Source organism: Lissotriton helveticus, chromosome 5_1, assembly GCF_964261635.1.
Source record: "Lissotriton helveticus chromosome 5_1, aLisHel1.1, whole genome shotgun sequence".
NCBI classification, from domain to species: Eukaryota; Metazoa; Chordata; class Amphibia; order Caudata; family Salamandridae; genus Lissotriton; species Lissotriton helveticus.
In genome coordinates this window covers 1,664,363,496-1,664,387,256 of record NC_136065.1, presented here as the reverse complement: position 1 = coordinate 1,664,387,256, position 23,761 = coordinate 1,664,363,496, and the positions used below count along the sequence as shown (strand labels likewise).

The 23,761-nt window shown below is 48.7% G+C and overlaps 1 protein-coding gene across 1 annotated transcript in view; it reads left to right on the top strand.

Moving 5' to 3' along the window:
- HAUS4 (HAUS augmin like complex subunit 4) overlaps positions 1-23,761 on the top strand; it is a 288,206-nt gene that overhangs the window by 204,259 nt on the left and 60,186 nt on the right. The gene's annotated exons all lie outside the window — the stretch shown is intronic.

Sequence of the window (23,761 nt, the reverse complement as noted above, 5' to 3'; positions counted from 1 at the left end):
TTAAGTTAAAGGAGACCAGAACATAGACCAGGTGGACCCAGCCCTATTACGATCACCCATTCATATTCATCACTAACCTGAAGCCCACAAAGCACTGACTCGAACTTCACCTCGTTATTGTCTTCCAATGTATGATCTGGCGGTCCTCAGGAGTAATGCAAAGAATACTTAGGGGACTTTCATCAAAGAGTAAAGAAAATCTTCATCTGGACATTGCCACTCGGTGTAACAAAAATAGTCACCTTGGTTCTATGTGTTTCTTTTGTTACAAGAATGACTTTGCAGTGGGGATGGGATGGTAGTTCGAAAATATGAGACACCCCATGCCCCAGGTGCAAAACCCCTTATTGCAAGAAACCTTTGCAACCTTTGTTTGGTCAGTGACCATAACAACTTAGTGCTGCACATTTCAGAACTTTATAAACTGTTACATTGTGGTATCAACTGCTCTGTACCTGATTTGGCTTTGATACGATGAAAAAACATGGGAATTATTCTGTTCTGGAGTCAGAGGAGGGAATCCTCAACTATGTTCAAAGCACAATACCTCTAACACCATAAATATAAATCTTCTTTTTGCACCAGGTGGATTTTTTATTTATCCCTGGTTAGTAACTAGATGCAAATAACATTTTTGTTATATTTTGAACTAAGACATGTTGTCCCTGTGCAGGACTCACTAACAAAATAATCTATTGCCTTATTTCACATGTAAAATATATAAACAAACTTGAAACCATAATCACATTAAACTCATACCTATACATTAGACATAAGACTGTGCAGAGTACAAACATAAATACAATGATGCTGACAAGCACCAACAACTATACAGTGTCCAGGCAAATGATAGTCCTACTCCTTTAGGTAGCAATACGGGGACTCTTCTCATTAAGGTCCTCACGTTACAATATTGTTTTTATTTCGTTGGGAGGTCGCTGCAATGTATGGCACCCGGTATAGGGCCGTGCACCGTAAGCTCTATAGTGCCCAAATGCTGGGCAAGGGTTTATACTGTGTTTTATCAGCTGGCTTCTCTGAAAAATGTATCCAACACGTTTCGACCTTCTAGTTGGCGTTTCTTAAGACAAAGGTCTTCATCAGGGAGAAGTCTTTCTCAAGGAGGACTTCTAGTGCCTGTGTAGGTTAAAAAATAAAGACTAGTGAGAATGTATTTCTACATGTGATGTTTACATCTGAGGGTGAATCGTCAGCGCGAGTGTTACATACCAGTTCCGATTTTAAGGAAACAAGAGGCTTCTTTGTTCTGTGTTCTGCAAATTGCCTGGGTTGGAAGAAATCCGGTTTAAACATGGCGACTACTGTGTGGAGCATCACACCGGCATGATTTACTTTTACGCTGTTCTGCTCCCAGGGTGCCTTCTACTAAACTCTATTGGGCCTGACCCCGGGAAGGTGGTAGGGAAAAGTATTGGTTCTGCGGTATTGGGAGCAAGGAGTCTTAACCTGGTGCAATGGCTCAAGTGGTATTAAACTTTCCTAGCTGCTGTTATTCTGTTCACGGTGAGGGCGCATATTGTTATCTCATGGTTGGCGTATACATGCAGCTTAGTAGATTTACGTGCAACACCGCCCCAGAATTTAGCAAAGTGAGAAAAAATTGCATGTACCTGGGCGTCCTGTTTTGGGGAACATGCAGGTCTCACGGAGGTCGTCTCAGGCGCGTGCCAGCACTCAAGTGCCTCTGGACGCGGTGCCCTCAGGGATGTCCTAATGCTATCACGCGGCAATGCTATGGGGGAAATACGGGGAAACTGGAACAAATCGCTGGTTTTATCCCCGCTTGGGCACTGGCTCCCTTCTCCACTTCAAAGGATCCGCTGCGTTCAGAAAGTATTTCCCACCGCTGAAGCAGATCTACTAGTGCCTGCCGTTGACGTAGTTCTGCCTTCTTGCCAAAAGGCTGAGCGTTCTTACAGGGAAACTACTGTTTGTTGTGTACAATAGTGTCGCGCTCGATTGCAGTGTGTATTTAAATATACCGTACACCCATTAGCCCATGCATCTCGGACTTGCCGATGTACCTACTTCTCGAGTGCATGGGGTTGCCTAGCTTGGAGTGGTTGATGCATTATGGTAGCTACGGCACTAGACACACTCGGGGAGGAGCTGCTACCTTGTGGAAATATATTGCTCAAGAGGGGATCGTAGATTGGCAGGTTAAGACTAGGGACACTTAGTGCTCCTGGGACCACTTCATATATTGCTCAAGAGGGGATCGTAGATTGGCAGGTTAAGACTAGGGACACTTAGTGCTCCTGGGACCACTTCTCTTGGTAATGCTCATTCCTTATAGTCAGCATGGAGCTTCACGCACAGGAGCTGAGCCTGCTGCCTAATCCGTATATTATCTGTTAAATTGGGATATTATTGTTAAGTGGGGTAAAGGGCTAATTAGAGACCCCAAAGCACACCACGGGGACAACCCTGCTCTGCTTCCTTACATGTATAGGGACCATGTTTCTTATTATTCCATAAACTATTGAAAACTACTCGAAGTTATTTAATCAGACTTAAGAAGTGGGAGGAAAGAAGGGCTACGTGAGAAGCTACACACAGTGGTTTATCTCACTCATTCCGTTGTCCATGGTGTTAAGGTACATAATTGTTTTGGCTTCGAATCTGGACAATAGGTTGTCCATGTTCTTTCCGGACACATGTTTTAATACAATGCATTTGATGTCCTTGGGGCCATGCTGGTATTCCATGCAGTCTGTAACCATTGGCGCACTGATGATTTTGCAGCGGATTCTTGATTGGTGTTGGGTAATACGCTTCTTGATGGCTTGCGTAGTTTTTCCGACGTAGGCTTTAGGGCATGGGCACGTCATGCAGTATATTACATTGTGAGTGTTGCAGTTGGTGAATGTTTCATGTTTTACAAATTTGTTGCCATAGGTAAAGATGGAACCTTCTATTGTGCTTTCTCAAGAGGAACAGTTGCTACACCTCCGATGGCCTTTGATGGGCGGTAATGAGAGCAAAGTTCGGATTGACTGTGTTTTTACTCCTGGACGTGTCGGCGTGTACCAATTTGTCCTTTAAACTTTTATTTATAGCCTCCATCTCTACCTCCATCTCCCATTACTCAAGCCATTCAAGATGGCAGTACTGCAGGAACATTTCCTGTGGTTCGATAGTTCAGATTGCCTTAGTCGGATAATTGGCACCAGTGTGACACTGGAGACATGCCTGGATGAGATCTAGGAGCCTCTCCAGGGAAGTCCAATCTTCCCTGATGGACAGGCCCTGCGATTGGTTTTTCCTCTACGGTGAGAAGGTGTCTCAGCCCTCGAGGACTTAAACAGCAGGGTCACAGCATGCTCCTTGGGTTTGTCAGCTCCAATGTGTCAATAGGGCTTTTGATTCCGCCAGCACCCTTGAATGCAGCCAGGCCAGTTGACCCTACGCGCCTCCCACAAACCATGTGGACAACCAGGGGCAGCAAGCAGCCCACTCTAAGCTCCTCCCATAAGCTACAGCCACAAAACCTCTTTAGTGTGCCCTTCCAGATACACAGGCACCCTGTCGGAGAGAGGATCCTTCATTTTCTCCCAGGGTGCCAAAGACTCCTTCGACTTTCAAAACCTTGGTCTCGAGGTGTTTCTTGTTTTCGCCTTTCCTCGTCAGACCGAAGCAGGGCCCCGTGTTCGCCACAACCACCACTTCAACTCTCCAGCAGACGCAAACGCCAGCTCGATCCAGTTCCTCCGTCTTCCGCTTCCTAGCGTAATACCGCTCGCGCATTCCCCCTGGGGTCCTAGCGCCCGAGAGCGCTCACCGCAAACCTCCGAAGAAAGCACAAACACGGAGAGAAAACTCAGAAATGCCTTCAATACTACTCCCAGAACATTCCCCTCCACTCCTCACCGCATATTTCAGAAAAATCTGCTCCTTAATAGGGAAAATTCATATGAAAAACTGCCTGTGGTGCCTCCAGAGCGAGGAGCCCACAGCAGCCTTCAGCCTGCCGCCACCATGTTCCTCGAAGATGGAAGCATATGTGGAGGACATGCTGCGCGACATTTTTGGCGCCAATAACTTCTCGACGGTACTAATTGTAGAGCATGCACACAGGTCACTGACCCTGAGGCCTCCGCCGGGTGCTCCTCCACGGCCCATCATTGCCAGGGTCCATAACTATAGGGACCGGGGCGCAGTTCTAAGGATGGCCAGGGAAAAGCAGCAAATCACCTACCAGGGCAATACGCTGGCCTTTTGCCTGGACTTTACGATGGCGGTACAGATAGCACGTAAAGACTTCAATCCTGTTAAAAAGAAACTGCGTGAGCTGGGTGTAGAATATGCGATGCTCTACCCGGCTAGGCTGAGGGTGACATATGATGGGCGCCCCACGATCCTTCAGACGCCAAAAGCAGCACAAGACTTCATTAAAAAGGTAATGAACAAGCATAAAGAGCAAAAACGCACTGAACATGGCCAGGATTCCGAATAACCCATAAATGGCTGGTATACTCTCCCTGGACTAATGTCGCAGCGGATGGCTGGAGAGACTGGACTTAACTACAGGAGCTGTCATCTTGCACGGGACAACTGATATCGCGTACTATATGGAATACAATGAGGTACCACTAGGCCGATTACATGTTATCGCTGCTCCCTCAGAGAGATAGATGTCTTTCCTGTGCATAGTATCCTGCGGCTAGGGCGTCCTACGAAACTCAGCCTAACTGTTGAAAGGGCACAATGCGCTGATCTCTACTGGTGGTAATGTATGGACTATGCATATATTGATATAATCTAGGCAGAGGACATGGACGCTGAGCATGTGGACAGCCTTGTCTGCTCACTGTAGCTACTGCCCTATGGTTGCGCTAGACACATGTATGTTAAATTACAATGCAGTAGACATTAGGGCGCTTGACATGTTTACATATGTAAAGCAATAACACTACTACAGATTTGATATGCGTACCACAATTACTGTAGCTGAGACTACTTTTTGCGGATTGTTATATCGTATTTGTTGATTCCCTAATGTATGTACCTACGTAAGTTCAGAAGGAATGTAGGAGCTGTACAACTGCCAGGACCGAATAATAACTGTACAGCCTGCGATAGATGGCATATTTAGGGTAATATTATATCTGCACTAGTAACAAAACACCTGACCACATCACTAAGATGGCTGGAGTTGTGTGCACTTGGCTGAACGCCCCAGGTGGGTGCTCCCCAACATGAGTTTTGTTCTGTTGTTATTTCACTTAGGGGTCTGTCTTTGACATAGTTGGGATGCCAAAGTGGGAGGGGGTTGGGCGGGATGGGATTGGTAAATGTTACGAAGACTGCGGTATTTGAGATGCATTGCGGATATCCAGGTTGATTCCACTTTGTATCCAGGTTGATTCCACTTTGTTTATTGTTGCCAGGCTTCTAATAGCAACACTAGATGCACAAATTACGAGAACTGTACAGCATTACATTATAAGATAACTTATGACATCGCCTAAAGATCGATTATAACCAGCGCACCTAAATCTGGTGACTTTGAATGTTAGAGGGCTTAATAACCCGAAAAAGATTTGCCAGATATTTGCATATTTCGATAGACTTCATGTTGATATTGCCCTCTTCCAAGAAACCCATCTTGCCCCTACACACAGGAGTAATATTGGGAACAAGTGGGCGGAAACAACACACAGCTCCTCATACTCTACAAATTCTAGGCGCGTCATGATCTATATAAAAAAAGGGACACAATTTAGTGAAGATAACACTATCATAGATGACCTGGGTCGATATGTTATTATCACGGGACGACTCAGGGGCAGCGACTGGCTTTGATCAATACGCATGGCTCAAATGTGGATGACCCCCACATCTATAAAATGATTTGGTGTCAAATTAATGAGTTACCTGACTTGACTCTACTCTGGGGAGGAGACTTAAATATTGCTTTGAATGACAACTTGGACAGATCAGGCGCCTCAAAGAACCACCACAGACGGGCGGTGGGAGTCTTGCAAGATATTATGTCTGAAACACGCCTGATCGATCTTTGGAGAGCCCGATACCCTGGGTGTATGGAGGCCACTCATACCTCAGTGATACATAACAGCTGGTCTTGTATTGTTTACTGGCTAGGTACAGAGGAAATAGCGTCCTGGACACGTAACATACATCACCTGCCTAAAACCCTATCTGATCATAATCCGGTGCTATTGACTATAAATCTTCCAGGGGCATGCCTTGCAACCCAATCTGGGACAACCTTTGTCATTAGAAGACCCCTCACTCACCAACCTAGTTGGTGACATGCTTCATCATCGGGGTCCCACCCGGACAGCCGAGTGCCATCCTGGTGTGCTTCGACACCTGACTACAGTGGAGCTGGTTTCTTGTTTTTATATGTGCTAGGAGATTTAAGAGAGTGGTTAAAAGTTGTCACAATACTACTCACTCGTAGAATGTATCCTGGAGTGATTGGACAACAGGTAAAATAATGTGAGACACCTTTGCCTAATTAGGTAGGCTGTGGTGTCGAAAAGAGTAGTGTAGTGATTATAAAAATATACATATAAGTCTACATGTTTCAACCTTCGTGTAGTTTGTGAGGTTTTCTTCAGGACCAGTGTAGTGTAGGCTGGGTGGTAAACACACGCTAAGGTGTACCCTGCCCACGCCTACTTCAAATTCCAAAATCACAAATTGGTGATTTTTTCAAAATGTGGTGTTCTCCACGATGTTGGAAAAAAACCTGTGAAAATAAAGATAAAAGAAGGAGGGATGGGGTTGGGACGACATACTATTGTACATACAGACATGACAAATAATATTTGCGGTGCACCTTGTGAATAGAAACCACGTTGTCGAGGTTGTCAATATAAGAGTCATAGAAGACGCAGACATACGTGCTGTTGTGTAACAGACATATACTGCCATCAGAATTGTTGCCACTCATAACTGTGCAGCTTGTGAACTGGTACACATGCGACGCCATCTATGTCACCAACTAGGTTAGTGAGTGAGGGGTCTTCTAAGGACAAAGGTTGTCCCAGATTGGGTTGCAAGGCATGCACCTGGATACCTTACTGATTAGAGGTATCAGATACACTCAGGGGGTACTCCTCCATTTGTTTGGAACATTGAACTAAGGGGACCAGGAGTTCACTCCCGACCTTCTTGGTCTACTACCCTTTCTCTCGCTTTTGGTTTACTAGCAAGCCTTTAAAGCCACCATAAGGGGTGTGTCTATTAGCACTAATGGAGGAATATTAAAAGATATACGCAGCCAACTTAGCAAGCGGTAGGCCACACTGGGCGCACTGGAATTGAATGTGAATTTGAACGCACGCACGACGCAAAGACATTAAGTGAAATTAGAAATGTCATGACGGAATATCAGCTCTTTCCTCATCTCCGCAGCAAATGTGTCCAAAGCTCCCACTAGCAATAGAAATCCCATGGACAAGCCTCTAGCCTCCTCCTTCTTGAAATCCATTCCCCTGCCTAACGACCCCTCTCGCCCTAGAAGATATTAGACAAACCTTGAGTCCATAGAGCTACAGGACCTGCTCAATTCTTACCCTATTTGGTTCAACCCCAACTTGAGCCTGCCGAGACAAATACAATCCATCTTTTCTAATCCAAATAGAGAACCTCCTTGCAATCTTAGAGGCCGCAATAAGGTCAATCTCACGCATGTGAACGTCACACAGAATCCCTCCACCCCAAATCCCCTACGACTTAAATGTGTACTTCTAAACTGTAGGTCAGCCAGCAAACACCCCACTGATATCTTCGACCTCATCCAACTCGAGGAATTAGACATTATCATCCTCACTGAAACCTGGCTAAATCACGCTTCCACGCCTATTTTAGACCTCCTAGTACCACCTACTCATGAGATTATTAGGCTAGACAGAGCTCTGAAATTGGGTGGGGGCTTAGCATGTATTCATAGGAACACACTTTCAATTTCTCTGGTTGAGTCCTCTGCGCCCTCCTCATGTGAATATCTTTGTCTCAGCATCTCTAGTAAGAACCTGCTGGTCTGCAGACTTCACACCTTCTACCACTCCCCGGGATACAATCTCCCCTTCATTGAGCAATTAATGGAAATAATTTCTAGCAATGTTGTCTCAACTGTGTCCCAAATCTTCCTTGGCGACTTTAATCTTCACTGGGCAAACCCCAAAGACCTTGCGGTATCCAGCCTTAACGTTTTTTTAAAGGATCATGAGCTGACTCAGCACTGTGACCAACCAACTCATAATAAAGGAGAAACTCTAGACCTCATTATCTCAAAAGGGCAGACAGTCACCCTGGACTCCATTACTCCATGTGACTGGTCAGACCACCACTGCATCCTTTTTTATATCAACAAGGAGGTACTGCTGAGGAAGGTTCATCAAACGAAAAGTAAGATATGGAAAAGGGACCTGCGATCAATAAACTCTGTTGAGTTAGCTGCTCAGTGTACATCTGCCCTCTCTTCCCAAGCTGACTTGACTGAGGTGCAGTTACTCACTGACTCTTACAATTCGACCATCTCCAACATCATGGATGACATTGCGCCAATCCAACTTAAAAATGCTTCAACAAAAATCCAAACCCTGGTATAATGAAAACTTAAACACGGAACGTCGCAACCTTAGGGCAGTTGAACGTTCCTGGAGATCAAATCCCTCCTCGGACCAACTTTAACTCTTAAGAGATGTTAGGAGCCTCTATTACAAACAAATCAAGAGCGCCAAGGCTAACTACTTCAGACATAAATTGGATCAAGCAGCAAACCGCCCCAAGCAACTTTTCGAAGTGGTCAAACAACAATCAGTTGCTGGTCCAAACCTCTCGGAACCCGGAGTCAGCCCACCCTCTTGTGACGAATTCACTGCTTTCTTCATTGAGAAATCAAAACTCATCTCCAATGACCTCGCCTCTAAGAAGTCTTAACTGCTCGCCTCCAGGGCAGCATCACCCCTCGTCCTCTTAGATAAGCTCAACTCTACCCACCAGAACGCCAAGAACAATGCGTCTTGGTGTACATTTACACCATTTAGTGAACAAGACATCAAAAAGATCCTCCTGAATATAAACCCATCCAACCACTTCAGTGACCCATTACCCCCGTCCATCTTCAAGGAAATCAAGAATGCATTCATCCCCACCTGGACAAGGATTGTAAACACTTCTCTATCACAAGGCACAATCCCCGACTGCGTAAAAGCAGCACAGGTATCTCCTATACTAAAAAAACCTAACGCTGAGAAGACTAACCTCAATAATTTCCGACCTTTCTCCAACATCCCCACCCTTGCGAAACTCCTTGAAAAATGCGTTCAATCCCAACTCTGTGCACACATTTAGAACTACCAACTCCTAGATCAGCATCAATCCAGTTTTCGGAAACTGCACAGCACCGAATCGGCCCTCATTCATGTTATGGATGACATTCTAAAAAAGCTCGATCAAAACTAATCCTGCCTCTTGCTCCTCCTTGACCTTTCCTCTGCCTTCGACACAGTTAATCATGACAACCTCCTATCCATTCTGCAAAACAGGATGGGTTTCTGTGATCAGGTGCTACAATGGTTCTCGTCCTTCCTCTACCACAGATCTCAAAGAGTCAAGGCAAATCACTCTCTCTCCCAGCCCTCCCCAGTTATCATGGGAGTCCCCTAAGGTTCTGCATTCTCTCCTATCCTCTTCAACCTTTTCCTGGAACCATTAGCAAACGCTCTAAACTCCACGGGTGTTCTTTTCCACATGTATGCCGACAACACACAACTCTATTTGAAAATCTCATCCCCAGAAGACCTCATCTCACTCAACACTACCCTAACGTTTACTCAAAACTGGTTAACTGAGAACAAACTTTGCTCTGGCTACATGCCGCAAACGGTCCTGGCAGTAAATGATACTAACGGTGAGCTCCAAAACGATACACAGAAGATACTGAGCACGTTCATGGGAATGTATGGTGAACTGTATGCCTCACAAAACACTGCTCCACCGTCTGAAATCATGACATAGTTGGAGGATGTGGCGATAGCATGGCTATCGGACACGCAAAGAGAATATCTATCCCTGCCAGTAACAGTAGACGAGGTAATTAATCACTCCCAAATGGTAAAGCGCCAGGCCCAGATGGCTTCACCTGTGAATTTTATAAGGCATTTGTTGAGCAGCTGGCTCCTTACCTTGTAGAAATGTACGGAGAAGCCCATGACAAACAGATTTTACCTCCTACACTGAGAGAACCCATGCCCATTGCCCTCTTAAAACCGAATAAAGACCCAGAACAATGTGACTCATATAGGCAACTGTCCTTAATCAACGCTGATACAAAAATCCTGTCCAAACTTCTTGCAAAAATGCTACAGTCGCTAAGGACTAATCTCATACTACCAGACCAGTCGGGATTTATACCCACTAGATCAACAGCCCATAACACCAGAACACTATTTGCACTATAGTCTACTTGACCCCAAACACGAAGGCTGCTGCAGTCCTTTTAGATGCTACAAAAGCATTTGATTCAATTGAATGGCCCTATCTTCTGTGAGAAAGTGGCTCTATATATACTGGACCAGAATAAAGTACAGTGTGTATAGAGTCCACAACCCCCAGAGGTATAACAGAGGTTAAAGCTAGGTGTGACCTTACTCTCTAAAGTGGTAGCTTGGTCGAGCAGTAAGGCAGTACCAGATGACAGTGTAAAGCATTTGTTTTACACACTCAGCAAAAGGTTTCACACACTCAAAGACTGAACTCCAGGCCAGTTGTTTTTATATACATGTTTTATTTCTAGAACCAACAGGTATCAAAATATTTTGCTCTCAATATGAGGCCTCAGATAAGTACTTTGCAGCAAGGCAATAAACTTTGTGAACACAATAGAATTGTGTTGCCTACTGCAACCCCTGTATCTAAACCCACTTTAGCATTGAACTCAATGGGTACTCATCATATAAGTTCAGTTGATTACTTTGTAGATTACTTTGGTAGTTCCAGGACTTGATCCTAGATTCAATCCTGGGGTCTAAGCTGAAAACAATTTAGTATAAACGTTTTAGTTATTGTAGTGATTTTTCAGGAATATAATGCTGTTTTAAAAGTTCACACCTAGAAACTTTTCAATAAAAATCTGACAATGTTATCCAATGGGAGAAAATTCAGGTTGCTGGTAAATCTCATTACTTTTGTAATCCAGTACAGGGCTCCTAAATCCAGCACTGGGGTCTCAACTTAAGACAGGTAAGTAATTACGTTTCAGTATTTCGTAGGATTTTTAAAGAATATTTCAAGTTTTCAAATGCAGACACAAGAAATTTCATAGAAAAGTCGACAATGGATTCCTATGGAGAAAATACAGATTACTGGTAAACCCGGTTCGGATTACTTTTGTGGTTCAATAGTGGGCTACAAGGTACAGTACTGGCTTCTCTCCTGATCACAGATGAGTACTTCAGAATTTGTTACTCGGTTGATTTTATAGGAATATTTGAAGTTTTCAAAAGTAGGCACTTGGAAGATTTTTCGAGTCAAACCAGTCAATGTTATCCAATGGCAGGTAAGTGAGTTACCGGTTTCCTCGTGAGTACTCGGCTGGTGAAGTTAAGGTTCTGGGCATAGATGCAGGGGTCCCCCAGCGTTAGATAGGTACAGTTGGTTCGCCCTCAGCGGCCGGGTGCAGAGGTAGTTAGGCACAGTGTTTTCCAATAAGGGGCAGGGGGCCTCCGGTTGGTGGCTGCTGGCTAGCAGGCCACGCGGCTGTGGGAGCTCGGCTCCTGGTCACTTGCTCAGGGCAAATATGGAAGTAGGATAGGGCACAGGTTGCGCTGCCAGGGGCACTCGGGCGGCTGGGTGCAGGGTGCCTTTGAGCCGTCGTGCGCTCATTGTTATTCAATGGGAAATATAAAAAGGGAACAAAGGCTGCAGACTCGGGGACGGTGATTCTTCAGGTGCGACCACCATTCGAGACGTAAGTTGGGATCCTTGACGAGAGGTATGTACCCCAAAGGGAGCCATAGGAGGTCGCAGGGCGCTGGGTGCAGGGGTGTCTTTGGGTGTCGGGAAATCTTAGCTGTTGGAGGGGGCCCTGGTTCTGAGGCTGCAGGCGTCGTCTGGTTCGTCAAGGAGGGTCTTTGGGCACTGGACTTCGGGTCCCAGTCGCCGGGGGGGGGGGGGGGACGTCCTCGTGGTCTTGGATCACTCGGGCACTGGCCGGGCTCGGCGGGTGCAGAGTGGGCAAGTCTTGAGCTTCCTGGCTGGCACCTGGGGTTGGTTGTTGGAGCAGAGCCTCTGCTTATGGGAGTCCCAGTCTTCAAGAGGGTCTAGGCAGGCAGGTCCTCCGGGTGTTCCAAGGTTGCTGTCCGCAGGAGTCGCCGGGATTAAGCAGGAGCAGGTTCCAGGATCGACTGGCCGGAAGGGCTGGGGCCAAGTCAGTGGGTGTCGTCCTGTTGTTAGCAGCTGCACGGCGGGTCTTCTTCTTCTTGATCTTCTTTCTTCTTTTCTTATCGGGATCTGAGGAAGGAAGGTTTAGGGACCCCTAAATACAGGATTTAGGGGCGTTACAGATAGAGCAAGGCAGGGACCAATCGGTTCCTGCCCTGGGGTGGGTACACCTCCAAGCCTGCTCCTCTCCTGTGGGAGGGGGGCAGGAGCCTAGCTGTGATTGGGCAGGGCTCCCCATCTTCAAGATAGCCGGAGCCCGGGGTCGTGCTTCACCTCGTTTCCCCTACCTGAGGGGTGGGGTTGGCACAGGCTGGCACACCCCACTTCGTGACTTCCTGACGTAGTTTTTCCCGCCAGTCTTCCCGGGGTCAAGACTGGTGGGGGCCAGTCATTGGGTACAGCAAATTGTCTGGAGAAGCTCACAGAGGCGGCAGGCCTTTGAAGCTTCCCCTTGCCCATCCTGTAGGAGGAGACCTAGCACCTCGCCCAGGATGTCCATTTTTGCATGCCCATGAGAGCGGGGGGGCTCTCCACCCAGGGGTCCAGCTACATGTCTTATGGGGGGCATTCTAGGCAGCCTCTCAGTCCAGACGTGGATTGTGGTTAGGTTTCAGAAGGCATCTCCAAGAATCCCTCTGTGGTGCATTTTTCATTAAATCCCACACTAGCATCAGTGGGGATTTAATGTGCTGAGAAGTTTGATACCAAACTTGTCAGTCTTCAGTGTAGCCATTATGGTGTTGTGGAGTTCGTAATGTCGACCTCACAGCACCATATACTCTTAATGGCATCACTGCACTTACAGTGCCCAGGAATGGCCCTGGGTACTGTTGGGGCACAGGGCTCATGCACATGTGCCCACACCACTGGCATAGGGCACCCAGCTAGAGGGGTGACTGACATATGCCAGGGCATGGCACACAAGGATGGGTGCCATGTCGACTCTTTGTTTAGGTCTGTACTTAGGCACTCAGCCTGCAGAGGCAGTGTGTGGGTGCCAGGGTACAGGGCCCCTAAGGGTGGCACAATAAGTGCTGCAGCCCTTGGGGGTCTTCTATGGTCACCATGCCCTGGGTACCTAGGGTACCATTTACTACGGGCTGACATGTGGCCAGAGATGCCAATTGGGTTTTAGCTTTAACACAGTTTTAGGGAAGGAACACAGGCCCTGGGTGACTGGTTGGCAGGAGCCCAGGGCACACTCAGTCAAAGCACATCAGCAGTCAGAAAAAAGTGGGGGCATACCAGTGCAAGAAAGATGGCACTTTCTCACATCTTCACACTGTATTACAAAGAATGGGGTTTCTGCCCATCTTCCTTCAGTGGGTTAAAATACTTTACACAGCGCCTTCAGCGTGAATCAAAGTTAATAAATATATAACAGATGCCATACCGATTGCGAGGGGAACAAGGCAAGGATGTCCATTATCCCCCTTGCTCTTTGCAATAGCCCTTGAGCCATTGCCGTGCAAAATACGGCAAGGTCACCACTATTCAGCGCTTCAATTCCCACTGAGACTTTTACATATCTCACTATATGCAGACGATATGGTGTTATATGTATGTGACCCCGATACACATCCTTTGCTGAGAGAATATGTCAAATTCGACCGACACTCCACACCATGCGACCGCACCTCACAGAGTTCCCTCTTGAGTGGCAGTCAGACCCAGTCAAATACTTAGGCGCCTGGTACCACCGGGATCCAGAAGTAGTAATTCGTACTAACTATGGTAGAGCGATTAGTGCAATGGAGGACAAAATAGGGCGCTGGATTCAACTTCCATTAACATTACCGGATCGCCTGGCCATTGTTAAGATGGTCATTTTACCTAAATTTCTATATCTTTTTAATAATATCCCGAACACACCTCCAGCAGCTGTATTTAACAGATTGAATGCTATGGTAACACGACTGATATGGGCGGGTAAGCAAGCCCGAATTGAGATGCGTTCACTTGTCCTGCCCTACTCCAGAGGGGGTTTCAAGGTTCCAGATTTTCTTCTCTATTATTTATGTACGCAAGCGCAATATGCGCATTACTGGTATCATCCTGTCCCCTACCTAACACACGTGGCAATAGAGGAAGGTGATGCACATCCAACACCGCTGAATGCTATCCTAACACATCGCCGGCCCCTGCTTCATTCCAGAGATATAAAAACTGTAGATACCACTAATGCAGCCTGGTGAAAGATGGGTAGATTGGCACGTATGCTCCCACTCTATGCCCCTGCGATGCCTTTGCATCATCATCCAGAACTATGTCACTCGAGAAGAAGTAGGAACAGGTCTACTAAAACAAGTGGGTATTGATACAATGGGGGAACTGTACAAAAATGGCACCTTTATAGAACCAAAAGACCTCACATATATTAGTAATCAGACGTTACTCTTTAGATTCACGTATTAGAGGTTACAGGGAACCATCAAGAAACTATACCCCTGTTATCCTGCTGAACCGTCACAACTATCCGCGTTACAGTTGATTCTCACTGAACATCGTAACTCACATATGGTATCGAAACTATACATGAAATTACAGGAGGACATAGCTGACACTACGCACAAAGCACTAACGAAGTGGAATGATAACTTGACGATCACCTCATGGAGGAAGAATGGGCAATATGCTGCACTCTAACTAGCATGCTAACACCAAATGTCAACCTGCATATATTACACTATAAATACTTACACCAAACATATCACTCTCCCGCCAGACTCTGTAAATATGGACTACGTTCGGATGCTAGATGTCAACGATGTGGTGCAGAAGAAGCCAATTTCATACACCTTGCCTGGCATTGTGAATCAATGACTATTGGGTAAAAGTTGTAAAGAAGCTGAGTGACATGGCGGGTGTTACTTTTGAATGCACAATCTGTACATGTCTGCTGGGACTCATCCCTGGTGTGCGAGCTATTAGCCGTAAATTTTGCATAATAGCCCTACTCATAGCCAAACCCAGAATCTAACTATGCTGGGGCACTAGGGAGGTCACAAAAATTAAAAGTGGATTAGGGAAATGGCCTAATGTAAAGACACTCTACAAACATATGAGGAGGAACTGCCCACGGGTACCAAGCCAAGAGACTATTGGAAATACCTGGTTGAATATGTTATGTTAATAGGAATTTGTCAAGCGCACGGTCACCAAAGGTTTCATGGCGCTAATTGTATGAATGTTAATGCGAGAAGCCAGGTTAGCAGGGTTGCCCTTCTAAAGCCCAGTAAGTTATCACAATTCCTGATTGAGAGTGGTAATGAGTTCCAAAGCCTAGGTGCCAGGTAGGAGAACCGGCGTCCACCCTGCCTTTTCAGGTTGATGGTGGGAGTAGTAAGGAGATGAAGGTGGGCAGATCGAAGTTTGCGCATAGGGACATGCTTGGTGATCGGGTTATTAAGAAATTTAGGACTATTACAGTGCAACGCTTTAAATACTATACTGCCTGTCTTAAAGGCGGTGCGTTGCGCTATGGGCAGCCAATAAAGTTTTGACAGTAGGGGCCTGGCCGCTTGCTACCTCGGCTGTTTGTGAATCAGTCTCGCCGCCTGATTCTGGATCATTTGGAGGCGGTTAAGCAAGCCCTGGGAAAGGCCAGTGAAAAGAGAGAGAAATCTAGGCGTTCGAGCACCAGGGCTATTACCACCTGGACCAGAGCTGAGTGGGACAGCAGATGCGCAATTTTCCTGATTCTACGCAACTGGAAAAGACTGCAGGAGACCACAGCTCCCACGTGTCCTTTAAGTGAGAGATCGGAGTCTATAGTCACCCCGAGACTTTTCACTGATAGAGAAGGGGTGGGAGGTGGGCCTAATTCGCCTGGCCAGAAATGAGATCCCAGCAAGTGGAGCTCTTCCCAGGCAGCACCAGTTCAGTCTTGCCTGGGTTGAGTTTCAGTTGATTAAGATCCATCCAGCGCTGATATGATTGGAATTCGGCGACAGCATTGGGGGTATCCAGAGAAAAATCAAGCTGGAGGTCGTCGGCATAATTGAAAACGGTAGTTCTCATGGCTTTGAGTGAGTAAATCAGAGGCCTAGTGTAGAGATTGTACAACAGAGGAGAAAGGGACGAACCCTGTGGGACCCCACAGGAAGTGGACAGATTAGGGGCAGTGTGATTCCCAAGGCGAACTGCTAAGGTTCTGCCAGTGAGGAAGGACTTTATCCACTTAAAAGCGGTGCCCCGAATACCTGCTTGTTCGACACGGTACTGCAAGATGTTGTGGTCGACCGTGTCGAACGCGACAGACAAGTCCAGAAGCACAAGTGCCTGTGGGGTCACCATATCAGCATTAGCCCTCAAGGTGTCCATTACCGCCAGGATAACTGACTCCGTAGAGTGAGCTGGCCGAAATCCGGCTTGATTAGGCTCGAGGTAATCCGATTTTTCAATGAAGTTGGAATGACACGTGGCTAGGTGTCATTCCAACTTCATTGAAAAAGCCTCCAAGATTTTTGCCAGAAAGGGGAGGAGGGAAATAAGACGATAATTGGAGGAATTCAAGGAATCTGCTCCTGGTTTCTTTAGAAGAGGAACTAACATAGCATTTTTGAAGGCTCTGGGTACTTCTCCCTTGCCGAGAGATTCGTTAAGGAAAGGGAGAATACTGTGAGGTAGGGCCAAGAAAATATCCCTCAGGACAGAGGGGCAGTAGTCCTTGGGAGAGCCCGACTTGGCTCGGGACATTAACTCAGGTAAAATGTTAGGGCATATAGCTATGAATTGATTCAAGAGGATGAGTTATTAGGAGTGTCATCCCGAGACTTCACATGGGCAGTGGGGGGGATGCTGGCCCTGATGATTTCGATTTTTTCCACAAAGAAAATGTTAAATGAATTGCACAGCTTTTGGGTGGGTGCTTGACAAGGAGAGATTCTATCATCGCTGCTAAGGTCATTTACAATCCTAAAGATTTCTCTAGGTTTGTTAAGGGCGGTGAGGATCCTTGTAGAGAAATACGAAGCCTTAGCGGTCAGTAAGGCTTTCTTATAGTCCCTGCGGGCTGACAAATAGAGCTGTCTATCTTCACTGGCATAACAGTGCCTCCATTTCCTCTCTGACTGACGGAACATAGGTTTTAGAGTTTTTAGTTCACTAGTGAACCATTTGTGGGCATCAGAATGTCTGGCTCGTGAAAATTTAATAAGCGGGTCGTGAGTATCGCTGGCCGCCAATAGCCAGTTAGCGATATCTCTCTCCATGGAGTCAACATTAGAGTTTGAATTAACGGTGGGGAGGGAACTGGCTAGTGAATTAATAAATTCCTGGGTGTCCAGTGTTCTCCACTTTCTGGTCAGGCCTCCCGCCACCTTGGGAGTCCTTGCCCTGCCGTTAAAGGTGGCTGTAAATTCAATTAGATGGTGGTCAGACCATATGCAGGGAGAGATAAGAGGTAGCGAGAGTTCTATGTTGTGAGACCAAATTTGGTCCAGGGTATGGCCCTTGATGTGGGTGGGGGCAGTGAGATGTTGGACCAAATTGATGTTAGAGAGCAATTCGGAAAGTTCAGCCGACTGAGGCCCCCGCATACATCATTGAACCAATAGTTTAGGTCCCCAATAAGTAGGACTTTGGCATGATTCATGGTGAGGTTCGCTATCTGTTCACTGAGGGGAAGGGGGAAGGAAGGCATGGGCTGGGGAGGCCGGTAAATAAGCACCAAAGCCAGTGATTCCCGAATTAGTATCAAGATTAATAACGATGTTCTCAACTTCTGGTAGAACCAGGGAGGTCAGCATGGTGAACTTATGGCTCTTGTGTATGATGGCAGCAACTCCCCCTCCCATCTTCCCTGAAGGCCGGTTAGCCGATAGGATGTAATAGTCAGAGGGGAGTGCTGCTAAGATATCCGGTGTAGAGTCCAGCGTAAGCCAAGTCTCAGAGAGCAGTAAAACATCTGGTTTGTCTGATAGTAGCAACATGAATATGTCCAATTGGTGCTTCACCAGGGAGCGGGTGTTAAGATACAGAACCCGTAGAGAAGTTGAGTTGCCTGTGGTTGGGTAAGCAGTAAGGGAAACAGAGGGCGTCACAGACGAAGGGATAAGATGGCCCACTTGTTCACGGAGGATGCCATGAGCTTTGATGCGGTCAAAGACTTCATGCGCTAGCAAAGCTTGTGATTGCTCTAGCAATCTAAGTCCCATCAGGGAATAAGTGATAATTTGACCAGGGTTCGATATCTGCAAACCAATCGAGTTGATTAATTGTGCATCAATTGTAATATGAAATATATTATTTAAAAGGTGACATTGTATAATTGCAATATACGGGATGATGGATGTTGTAGTACGGCGCTCTGTATGTTGTCCAATTGTTAGGGACATTGTAAGTCTTGAAAAATGCTAATAGAAAAATTAAAAAATAGTGAGTTCACTTTGCTATGATCTCACAATTCAGAATATGTTGGGCACTTCTTCATTTTTAGGTTTCGCCTGCCGAAGGCTGCGCTCTGCGCAGCTTTTCGGCGCAGGCGAAATCTATTGTTTACAATATGGGCTTCAGGAACGTCCCCCGGCTCCCATTGGCTAGCTCCATAAATGGAGGCTAGCCATTGGGAGCCGGATCTGTCCGTCAAGGCCGGACCAGATTTGGGGGTGTTCCCGCGATTTTTTCGCTCTCCGCCTCTGCGATGTCGTCATCGCGGCGGTGGGCGGAGTTTCGTTTTTTTTTTTTAAATTCGTTTGTATTCGTCATTTCATGCCGACCACGGCCGGCGGAAGAAGTCCAGGTGAGTGTTTTTTTTTTAATTCTTTTCTTCCCGCCCCCCCTCCCGCTGTCAGTGTGTCCGTTCCGCCCCCCTCCCCGTGTGCCCGTTCCCCCCCCCCCCTCGATATTCGTTCACGGAGAGCAGTCTAGCACTGGTTTAAAAAGAGATCGCTTTCGGTTTTGCGATGGCTGTACAGGCTCATTGTATTCCACACGCATGCACATACCACAGCCTCTGACGACAGCTGTGCTCCCCAAAATGCAGCCCGTACACCTTCCTTCGACTGCCGCTCGTCCTGCGCCAGACGCTGCACTGGGCGACAAAAGGCACGTTTTTGGCAGCGCAGCTTGAAAGCCGGCCGGCCCGCACCACTATGCCACACCCGCCGCCTTTTGAATAAGTCAGAGCAGAGCATGAAATTGAGGTGAAGGCACTCCCGGGTGTGTTTCCTACTCCCCGGCTCTTTTCGTTCCTTCTCAGCCCGTTCCCTTTGTAGTCGGGATTCCTCTCCCTTCCCTCTGCCTTCCCGGCACTCTCTGCCGTTCCTTTGCCCCCGTGCCCACACTTACCATCTGCGAGAAGAGCGCCAGCTTGGTGGTGTAAGGCAGGAAGGCGCTGTAGTTGAGGGCGGCCCTGTAGGGCACGTGAGCGTTGTACATGCCCAGCACCGAGGCGGTGAGGGCAGCCGGGCTGCTGGCTCCCAGCTCGCTGCCTCCACCCGCCCGGGCTCCCGATGCTGCAGTGGCGGCTGCAGCCAGGAGTCCCTGGCACTCCCCTGTCGCGTTGACTGCTCCTGGGCGGGCGCTCAGGTACTGCGGGTAGCCCAACTGCGAGAAGGATATGCTGCCCTCATTCCCTGGTGGGGCGGCAGGCAGGCTGCACCCCTCTCCTCCTAAGACCTCTAGCCCGAGAGCGTGATCTGTGGGAGGGGTGCGCAGAGCACAAGGTGCGCAACTGACACTGCTGGAGCGTGTGTGTCTGAAGGAACAGAGGCTGGCCATGTGCGTGAGAGATAGATTGTGAGAGAGACAGAAAAAGAGACAGCAAGAATGTGAGAGTGACCAGCAGTCTATTCTTGATAGAGAGAGTGGAAGAAGCAATGTGTCTGTCTGACAGAAAAACAAAGTTATAACTGTGTGTGTAAGGGAGGGATTTACTGTGTGGAATAGTTTGTAAAATGTGAAGTGTGTGTGAAACCGATAGTTTCTTTGAGAGAGAAATGGTGGCTTGGGGTTGGGAGAGCATGTGTGTGTTAAACAGAGAGGGTGTCTGCTTGTGATAGTGTCTATATGCCAGAATGGAAGTGTGTGGTGAAGAGAGGTAATGAGAGTGGGTGAGAGACAGCTGTGGATTGTCTGTGGAAAGAGACGGAGAGCGAGTTGCCTAGTAAGTGCTCATTCTACACATGAATAATCTACCTAACACGACCATGTCCTGTGTAGACGTCCAAATCTTCCCTACGTTCTGTCTGTTTACCTCACCCCCAACCCTGTGGGAGTGTAGCCCTGTCCCCTCCACGCACCACTCCCGCCTGAGTGGTCGCCTTCGCTGCTCTGTGTATTTAATACGGACGCCTCAACCCCTCCCCCTCCTCTCCCAGAAGTTCTATGACTCAACCCTGGCCAAGTAGAGGCCCCAGCGCCTCGCCACCTCCACAGGCCCCTCAAGGAGCTAAAGGCACCAGTGAAGGATGGGCACGCTTCTCTGTTGGGTTTGGATGGAGATCCGAGGAGGTGCTGGTTTCTCAGCCTGTAATTAGCGATCATCTCTTCATTAACGTCGCCATCAGTAGCACTAATGCATGGGTCAAGGAACACGGCGACCCCCGCCTGAGAGAGCGTGTTTGAATGGCCACATTTGCATATGAGCGTGTTAACAGGGTCTGTCTCCAACCGCACAAACCACATGAGTGGGGGTTGCATGATTTTTTAAATACAATTATGTGCATTTTCTTTTTTTATGCATTTTATTTCGGTATTATTGCAGATGCGATACTTAGGAAAAAATCAAGCCAGATTTAGAAATAGGTGGGTGAGTGGGTGCATATAGATGAATACATAGCGACACAGATAGCTGAGAAAAATAAAGATCGCTGAGGTCCGGGGGGGACCTAAAAGTGAGAATGCCTGGAGTGATGGGGTTGGGGCGGCACACCTGCGTGGTTGCCTCTGCTGCACTCTCTGCCCCCTCCACCATCGGCCCAACCCCTCTTGTAGCAGCCGCTTCTCACTTCCCACAGGCGAGGTGCTAAATGCCTGAGGGGCAATTAGCCCTAGCTAATCCCGAGGAAACAAGCTCTGCCGGGGGTGGGTGGGGGTCACGAGGTATGAGAGTCTAAACTGATATGGACTGGGAGGCTGGTGCGAGCTTTAGCCGCAGCTGTCTCTGCCCATTTCTCTTCTGATCCAGTCCAGGGCAGGTGAAAGATAGATTTTTTCATTCTCTGCAGTTCTCGTTCAATCCATCAGAAACTGCTTGGAAAAGAAGACATGATATTGGGAAAGTGCAAAATAGATAAATGCTGCGCTTTCCTCTTTCCGAATATCACACAGGTCCCTGTTGCGGCTGAAGAGCTCCTGAGGCGAGTGCAGGCAGGCAGGAAGGAGGCAGTGGGTCAAAATGAAGGCAGGTTGCCTAACTCTTGCCCCAAATTCCCCAGAAAGCCACCTTTTAGTTGGGCTCTACCCTCTTGAATAAAAGGAGGAGCTTTTACCCCTACGCCCGCCATTACTATTCTGCCCCGCCGTTGCCACGTGGCCCGCTCCTACCAGATGTGTCTCCATGTGGGGTGAACCATAACGCACAAGAGGGGACCCTGAGGGGGCGTGGCTTGAGCGCCGATGGCGGAGGTCGCCTAGTGGCTCGGCTCCGCGACCGAGCCATCTGTTAACCTGATCCTGGGGCACCCTGGGAGTCCCGAACCCCGCAAAGGAGACCCCTGTGACCCGTGCACCGATCGACGGCGGTTAGGATCCGTGGCGGGCTCTATATCCGAGAGCCGAAGGATCCGAAGGTCCGCGGTGCGTAAGGCAAGATGGCGCCCGCTCCGTCCTGGGAGCCGTAGAGACAGCCGGGAATCCTGGTGCGGCCGGCGCTCCGGGCGCCCTTTGCCGAGGCGGCCGCTCCCTTCCCCAATAGGGAGCCACCAAGCAGTTTGCCCAGTATCAGCCCCTGGGAGCCCGAAGACGCCTGGAGGCGGACCGCGAAGTGCCCAGGGCCGCTGCCGCCGAACACTGCCGAAGAGCCGTGTGGGGGAGGGGAGGGGAGGGAAGAGACGGTCCTCGCCGCGCGGCGGAGATTGCCGCGGCCGCCCATCACCCGACCTCCTAGCTGGCCGAGTGAGTGGACCGGATCCGTGGCGCTGGGGGGAGACTTGAGGTGCCCCCTTTCCCCAGCCCCCCCACCCCCCTCCCCCCGCTGGAAGAACGGAGTGCGTGGCACCGCGGTGCTGGACTGGGCGCCGGCCATTGATAAGGAGACCGGGGGCTCCTTGGAATCACACTGCTCCCCGAGCTCTAGTCTGGCCCCCCCCTGCCCCTGAAACTAGGGCTGGAAGATTGCAACTACTCTCTGCGCTGAGGGTGAGGGGGCAACTGGACCGACTACGCCGCGTTGCACCGGCGGAGCCCGCCGTCACACTCTGCCCTGAAGGCCTGAGCTGGCCTGTCGTTGGATGCTCCTCTTGACCGTCGTCCGGGGGCCCGCTCTACTCGGAGGCCTGCTGGTGACCGCAGAGTGGAAGAACGGGTGGTGCCGCCATTTCCTGCGGCCGTGCCGCATTGACCGGATTCCCCGGCTTGACCATCCCCCGCTCCCGCTGGGACCCCCTACCGAAGACCCTGAACACTATGGGTAAGCCAAGAGGACCTAAAAGCGGTGCCCAGACTGCCTCTGATGTGGAGCCGCCTGATAGCGAGGAGCGCCTACACCCGGAAGGATTAGGGGGCCCGCACCTTCAACAGCAGCTGGACAAAATCCTGCTGGCGATCACTGAGACTAGATCGGCCCTCCGAGAGGACATAGCTCAAGTTGCGACGGGCTTGGGATTGCTTAGAGCGGACCATGGTAAGCTCTCTGACAGGGTGAAAGAGGTAGAGAGTTCGGTGAGACACCCGGAACCGGCACAGAAAAACTTAGACGCCACAGTGAAGGATGCCCTGTCCCGAATAGAGGCCCTAGAGAAGCGGGCGGAAGACGCGGAAGGGCGCAATCGGAGAAATAACATTCGTATAGTAGGCCTTCCAGAAAAAATTGAAGGCGAGGACATGGTGGCGTTTCTAGAGGATTGGCTACGAGCGGCGGTGGCGCCGGAGGGGCTGTCCCCCTTCTATACCCTGGAACGAGCTCACAGAGTACCGGCCAAACCGCCGTTACAGGGCCAGCCGCCCCCCCCCTCCCCGACCGGTGGTGGCGCGACTGCTTCACTTCCGCGACAGGGACTTCCTACTACAGGCCGCCAGGCAGAAGGGTCCTTATCAGGTGGAGAACAGCCGAGTGAACATTTTTCCGGACTATACATATGAGACGCAAAGGCGTCGGTCCTCCTTCCTGGCTATCAAACGAGAACTACGCGCCGAGGGCATCCAATACTCCCTACTT